The sequence below is a fragment of the Gopherus flavomarginatus genome, chromosome 7 (assembly GCF_025201925.1).
Source record: "Gopherus flavomarginatus isolate rGopFla2 chromosome 7, rGopFla2.mat.asm, whole genome shotgun sequence".
In the NCBI taxonomy this organism is placed as follows: Eukaryota; Metazoa; Chordata; order Testudines; family Testudinidae; genus Gopherus; species Gopherus flavomarginatus.
The window spans coordinates 59,087,070-59,094,077 of record NC_066623.1 but is presented as its reverse complement, the minus strand read 5'-3'; positions in this window follow the sequence as shown (position 1 = coordinate 59,094,077).

Genomic DNA, 7,008 nt, shown 5'->3' with positions numbered 1-7,008 from the left:
GTGTGTGGATGGGGAAGGCTAATGTTTTGCTTCCCTGCAACACTTACCCTCAGATATTGCATGCTTAACATACTCTGCCCTGTCTTTTTCTGTCACACTGGTAGCAGCAGTCAGCATTAACTCTGTATTTTGGGATTTGTTTCTGGCCCAGTCTTAGCAAACTATACACTTGAAGCTTGTGCATTTATATTCCATGGATCCAAAGAATATGCTGTGTTCATTCAGATGGTGAACTACCAAATGTAAACCTCAGGCATTTACTCTGGTCTTCTGATGTGTGACGGAGGATTCAGTAACACCCCCACCAGAGAGAGAAACCTGGAGATAAGACAGACAGATGGCTGAAGAGGAATACCTGGGAGCCCATCCAGTGCTGATTTAAGGCAATCATGGCCTTTCCGCTGGACTTCTATGATTTTGGAGCAGGCAGTTGCTGAACCCAGCAATCCTGTGCAACACTAAATCCAGGACCGGATTAACGTTTTGTGGGTCCAGGGCCAAACATATTTGTGGGCCCCCATGGGGGCAAAGGAGCAGGGTGTGGGGTGGTCGGTCCCCAGATCAAGGGGCCTGCCAGGGGCAATGGGGCATAGCATGGTGGGGTCGGCCCCGCTCCACCCAGCCCAGTGCCAGGGCCCTGTATACAAACCGGCAGTTGCACACTGGCCCGCCCAGCCCTGTGCTGCCAGCATGCCCCTTCCCTCGGGGGTGAACCCAGGCTGCACCACAGCCCCTGACTCCCTATTCCCAGCATCCCACGGAACTGCTATGCCCAGCAACCCCCCACACAGACCCTCCACTACAAATGCACAGTGGACTGCACACCACTACCCCTGCCCAGCACCCCCCCGTCATAAGCCTAGTCCCAGATTTGGACCTTAGCGTCCAAAATATGGGGGTTAGCATGAAAACCTCCACGCTTAGTTACCAGCTTGGACCTGGTAAAGCTGCCACCACCCAAAAAATTAGAGTGTTTTGGGGCACTCTGTTCCCCACAAAACCTTCCCTGGGGACCCCAAGACCCAAATCCCTTGAGTCTCACAACAAAAGGGAAATAAACCTTTTCCCTTCCCCCCTCCAGGTGTTCCTGGAGAGATACACAGAAGCAAACTCCGTGAATCTAAACAGAGGGAGTCCACCCTCTCTAATTCCAGTCCTGGAAACACAAGCACTTCCCTCTTCACCCAGAGGGAATGCAAAGTCAGGCTAGTAAATCTAACACACACAGATTTCCTCCTGACTTCTTCCTCCCACCAATTTCCTGGTGAGCTGCAGACTCAATTCCCTGGAGTTCCCCACTAAAGAAAAACTCCAAAGTCTGGTTTCCTGATTGGTCCTCTGGTCAGGTGTTTCAGGAACTTCTTTCCAGGTGTAAGAGACATTAACCCTTAGCTATCTGTTTATGACACCCCCCCCCCACAACTACTGCCCAATGCACTTCCCCAAAGCCCACCACCACAACTACACAGCATCCCACTAAGACCCCCCCACTGCCCAGCATCCTAACACACAGACCTACCCCACCGTCCCCCAAGAGACCCTCCACTGGCCAGCAGCCCCCTCCCACACTCTCCCTTACACCCCGGCCCCACTACCCGGCCCTGCTGGAAGGTGACAGCGTCTGCCAGGCTGAGCTGGCAGCGCGGCCAGGGCCAGTCCAGTGCCAGGGCAGGGAATCACTCTGGCCTCCTGGAAGTGGCGCGATTAGCCTGGTCAGGGTCTGCCCCTGCCCTGGCTGGTCTCCCTCAGGACTCACTTGCCTGGAGATAGGGTGACCATATGGCCCCGTTTGGCTGGGACAGTTCCCTTTTTAAGCTGTCCTGGCCATCCTGACTTTTTTTTTCAAAAACCAGCATTTATCCCATTTGCTCTTGCCAACTGATCAGTTGGCAAGAGCAAATGAACAAATGCCAGTTTACCAAAACAAGTCCAGTGTGCAAGGTAGGGCTTAGGGGGGTCAGCCCCAGCCAGAATGGACTTTGGGGGCGGGTAGAGGCCAGCCCCTGGCAGTGGTGTGGGGAGGGTGTCAGCATCAGCTCCTGGCAGTTGTGCGGGGAGTTGGAGCGAAGAAGGGGTCAGCCCCTGTCCTGGCAGTGGCATGCAGAGCTCGGAGAGTGGGGGGGGGGGGTCAGCCTCTGGCTGCGGCATGGGGAGATGTGGGGGAGGGGTTAGCCCCAGTGGCGGATTTAGAGTTAGTGGGGCCCTGTGCTCAGCTTCATTTTTGGGGCCCCTCCTTGGGACCCAGCCAAGAAAAAAAAATTCTCTCTCATCACCCCCCCACCCCCGATTTTCATTCTTTTTTTCTTCATCCTCCTCCTATAAGTAATAGCAAGTAAATGAAAATAAAGTGAGGTCCCTTTATTGTTCTTGTAGTCTAACTTATTTTTCCACAGACCACTTGAAAATCGCTGGGGGGGTCTCGGTAGACAACTTAATGATCTTTCCAAATATTGTTTGTACCATTAGCTAACTATTGTAAAGCGCTTTGGATGAGAGCACTTTATTAAAAAAAAGTGAAAAACATTGGGGTGCAGGGTCTGGACAGGACTTAGGGTGCGGGAGAGGGCTCAGGGCTGTGGGTGCAGGGTCTGGGAGGGAGTTAGGGTGCAGGAGCTGGTTGGGGTTTGGGGTTCAGGGTCTGGCCAAGAGTTAGGGTGAGGAAGGGGGCTCAGGGTTGGAGCAGGAGGTTGAGGTGTGGAGCGCTTACCTGGGGCAGCTCCCATTTGGTGTGATGAGTGCAGGTGGGAATGTGGGGAGGGGGTGCAGGAGCTCCCATTTGGTGCTCAGGGTGGGGGTGAGGATGTGGAGGAGTCAGGGCATGACGTGGCGGGGGGGGGAGGGCGCTGGGTATGTGTGTGGGGTGCAGGAGTCCGGGCAGGGGGCTGAGGGTGTGGGCTGGGGTTATGGGGGTGCTCCCAGCTGCCTGCCCTGAGTGGCTCACGGCAGGGGGCTGGAGGGAGTATGTGTAGGAGAATGTGGGGTCCCCAACTTTCCTCGACAGAATCAGCTTGTATTTGAAAGCCAGTGGAAACAGGGCAACTGAAGCAGCTTTATCAGCAACCACAGAGGGGCTCCAAGATAGTCGTCTCTGAGTCTGCATGCATTGGTGTTTTTGAACTCCTGTTTTCAGCACACGATTTTTCAGCATTTACCAAGCAACAGGCTTGTATGAATATCAAGCAATCTGTGTATCAAGAATCTTATTTAAGTCTATAAAAATTGAAAATAAAAACATCCTACTTCTAGCAGCTGCCCTCACTCTGTGCCATCTGGTAATTCACATACTATATTCCTTGACCAAAATCCTTACCTTGTCTGACCAGTGCATGACTCCGACCCACCAATTGTTGACATTATGACTAAGGTCAAACCTGCAATTGGTGGTGTCACACAGAGAGGTTCCCTTGGACACTTGACTCTCATGCATGGAATATGGATAAGCCCCTATATTTTCAGTTTGAACAGATTTTTACCGAAAAAATCCCAAGTTTTACAAAAAGTATTAATCTGTTTTTTCCCCCCGATTTCATCCTACTTTTGTAAAATTCAAATATATATAAAAATAACTTGTTCTATTAGGAAAATACAGTACATTGCATGAGATATATGTATTACAATAACACATTAGCAGGGCCACCCAGAGGATTCAGGCGGCCTGGGGCAAAGCGGGGGAGCTGCGGCGCTCATACTAACCCAGTGGCGGGGGGCCCTTCAGTTGCTCCGTGTCTTTGGCAGCACTGAAGGGCCCCCTGCCGCCGAAGACCCGGACTGCCACTGGGACAGGGCTTGTGGGGCCCCTGCAGGGCCTGGGGCAAATTGCCCCACTTGCCTGCCCCGAGGTGGCCCTGCATTAGTCTGTGTGTATATGCAATGCTGCTTGTTGAAGTAAGGCTATATATTAGTCTAGAAGATACACACAATAAACAGGCATGCATGCAAGCTCTGAAGTGCATGCACATCTGAACGTTCTGGTGAATCTCACACCCACAATGCATACATTTTAAACTCTTAGCAGATAATGGTTTAAAGATTTGACACACTAAAATGGGAAGAAAATGAAAATCTGTTGCAGAATATGTTTCAGAACACAAGGAAGTATTTGAAAGTTTAAAAAAACAAAAAACAGGAGAAAAGGATGAAGTTGAGTGTATGTGCTGCAAATGATGTGGCTCAATTATTAAATGTAAATATATAGGCTAATAGCTCGTAGAATATCAGGGTTGGAAGGGACCTCAGGAGGTCATCTAGTCTAACCCCCTGCTCAAAGCAGGACCAATCCCCAGAAAGATTTTTGCTCTAGATCCGAATGGCTCCCTCAAGGATTGAACTCACAACCCGGGGTTTAGTGAGACCAATGCGCAAACCACTGAGCGATCCCTCCCCTCCTTACTGTTATTCAAATGAAAAGTTTTATTTGGGGATTAGAGCTATAGTGTTTTCTTAAATCCGGAGGTGGCATTGTGTTTTGAGTTCTGTTTTAGTTCTGCAGCAAACCACACTGAATTCCATTCACCAAAGCATTAATCTACTGAATACTTTTTCCCTTGTCTTTCCATCCACCACAATAAACCCCGATATTTACCCAGAAAAATTAACAATTTTTTGCACCAATTTTCACCTGTTTTTGTTGTAATAGTAATAAACAGATAAATTCCTGAGAAAAATTATATAAAAACCAAAACCAAACAGCCCTCATTATGGAGTAACAGCTATTTCATGATGAAAAAAGAAAAACACAGTCCAATTTATTTTTCTATTCACTCACACCTTTAAAGGCCTGATCCAAAGCCCACTGAAGTCAATAAGAGTCTTTCCATTGACTTCAGTTGGCATTGGCTCAGGCCCTAAATGACCATTTCAAATCAAAGTGATGAACATTCGCACACCGTTATCCCTTGAGTACCAGAATTAGGCTTTCCAGATAAGCTATATGAAGGGTAGCAGGTGATTCAAATACACCCAGTGCCTAGTGGTTAAAAGGAGGACATGAGTACTTGGAATGTTAAATTAGTTCCTTCTTCCTCTGGCCTGGATGAGGGGAAATCTGGGAGGAAATAATCCCATTATTTGTTTTCTTTTACACTTGTGTGAGTTGCTATATAGTCTTATAGAGAACTACAAAATCAGACGAGTCAATGCTTTGACTAAAAGCTGTCAGCCATGCGTGTCAGTACATACAAAATAACCACCAAGTCCAAAATGAAATCTAGGCCAATTGGGTAATCAGAAACATTCCTATGACAGCAAATAAATTTGTAAGTGCTCCCAGCTAAAATAGAGGCGATTAAGACCCTGATTCTGTGGCTGTAGCACAAGTTTTTCACTGAGAGGCAGGCAGAGCAGAAAAGCTAAAGAAATGATGCAGAAATAGACAAGGTAGAGGAGTTAAGATGAAGCGAGGAAGATACAAAAATGTTGTTAGTGTTGCTTGACTAAATATTAATTCCAAATTCTGAGATCCTGCTGATGGAACTCAAACAGTGGCTCTTTAAATACACACTTTCACCACCAGATGGCATTGCTTTCCTCCATAAGTAAACTGGTCTACGTATCCATGAATGGCCAAGAAAGCTGTAGCAGGATTAGAATGCAGGTGCCCATCCTTCCTAATGGCATACTCCGCCAGCCCTATGAAGTAAATGAAGGAGGACCTTGGGTAGAGATTCAAGCCACGTAAGGGGCTAAGACATTCTCAGCTGCTTCAGAGGAAGATATTTTTTCAGAGTTTTAAATACAGCACAAACCACCATTTATATTAGAGTAACCTCTCAACACATACTAGGTATTGTATGTACCTACACAAAGCTTTCAGGGAGCTTACACAACCTAGAAGGGCAAAAAACAGATGAAGGTTGGGGAAAGGAAGACAGTGTTGAGCATATGGCCTGTGTTATCCAGGTCAGACCAGATGATCATAGTGGTCCCTGCTGGCCTTGGAACACATGAATCTATTGAAGTGTTTAGGATGGTCAAGAATCCTCCCCTGGTTACACATCGAAAGATTGCATTAGCCCGTTTAACCACAGCATCACACTGGGAGCTCATGTTCAGCTGATTATCAGCCAAGATCCCCAAATCTTTTTCAGAGTCACTGCTCGCTGTAAGTACAGCCCACATTCTTTGTTCCTAAATATATACATTAAAACACATATTGTTTTCTTGCATCCAGCTCATCAAGAGATCCAAATCGCTCTATATCAATGACCTGTCTTTTTCGTTATCACTCCCCCAAGCTGTGAGTCTTCTACAAATATTATCAGTAATGATGGGCTGTTTTCTTCCAGGTCATTGATACAAATGTTAAATAGCACAGGAACAAGACTGATCCCTGTGGGACCTCCATTACGAACACATCCTCTCCTTGATGACTCCTCATTAGAATTACATTTTGACACCTATCAGTTAGCCAGTTTTTAATCCATTTAATGTGTGCCATGTTGATTCTGTGTGATTCTAGTTTCTTAACCAAAATGCCATGCCTTACAAAGTCAATGCCTTACAGAAGTCTATGTATATTACATCAACACAGTTACCTTTATCAACCAAATTTGTAATTGCATAAAAAATGATATCAAGTTAATTTGACAGGATCTATTTTCCATAAACCCTTGTTGATTGGCATTAATTATATTACCCTCCTTTAATTCTTTAGCTGAATCTAGTATTAGCTGTTTCATTATTTTGCCTGGGATCAACATCCAACTGACCAGTCCAAAATTACCCAAGTAATCTCATTTGCCCTTTTTAAAATATAGGCACAACACTAGTTTTCTTCTGGTCTTCTGGAACTTCAGTGTTCCAAGACTTATTGAAAAATCAACAATAATTGTCCAGAGAACTCTATGTAGGACTTTCTGTGCAACCTTGGGCAAGTCACTTCATCTTTCTAGACCTAAGTTCCTCATTTATAAAATGAAGAGAACGAGTCTTCCTTTCTCCCGCCATCTTCTCTGTCATAAGAACATAAGATTTCTTTCCACCACTGTTACTCTCTCTTACCGATTTTTA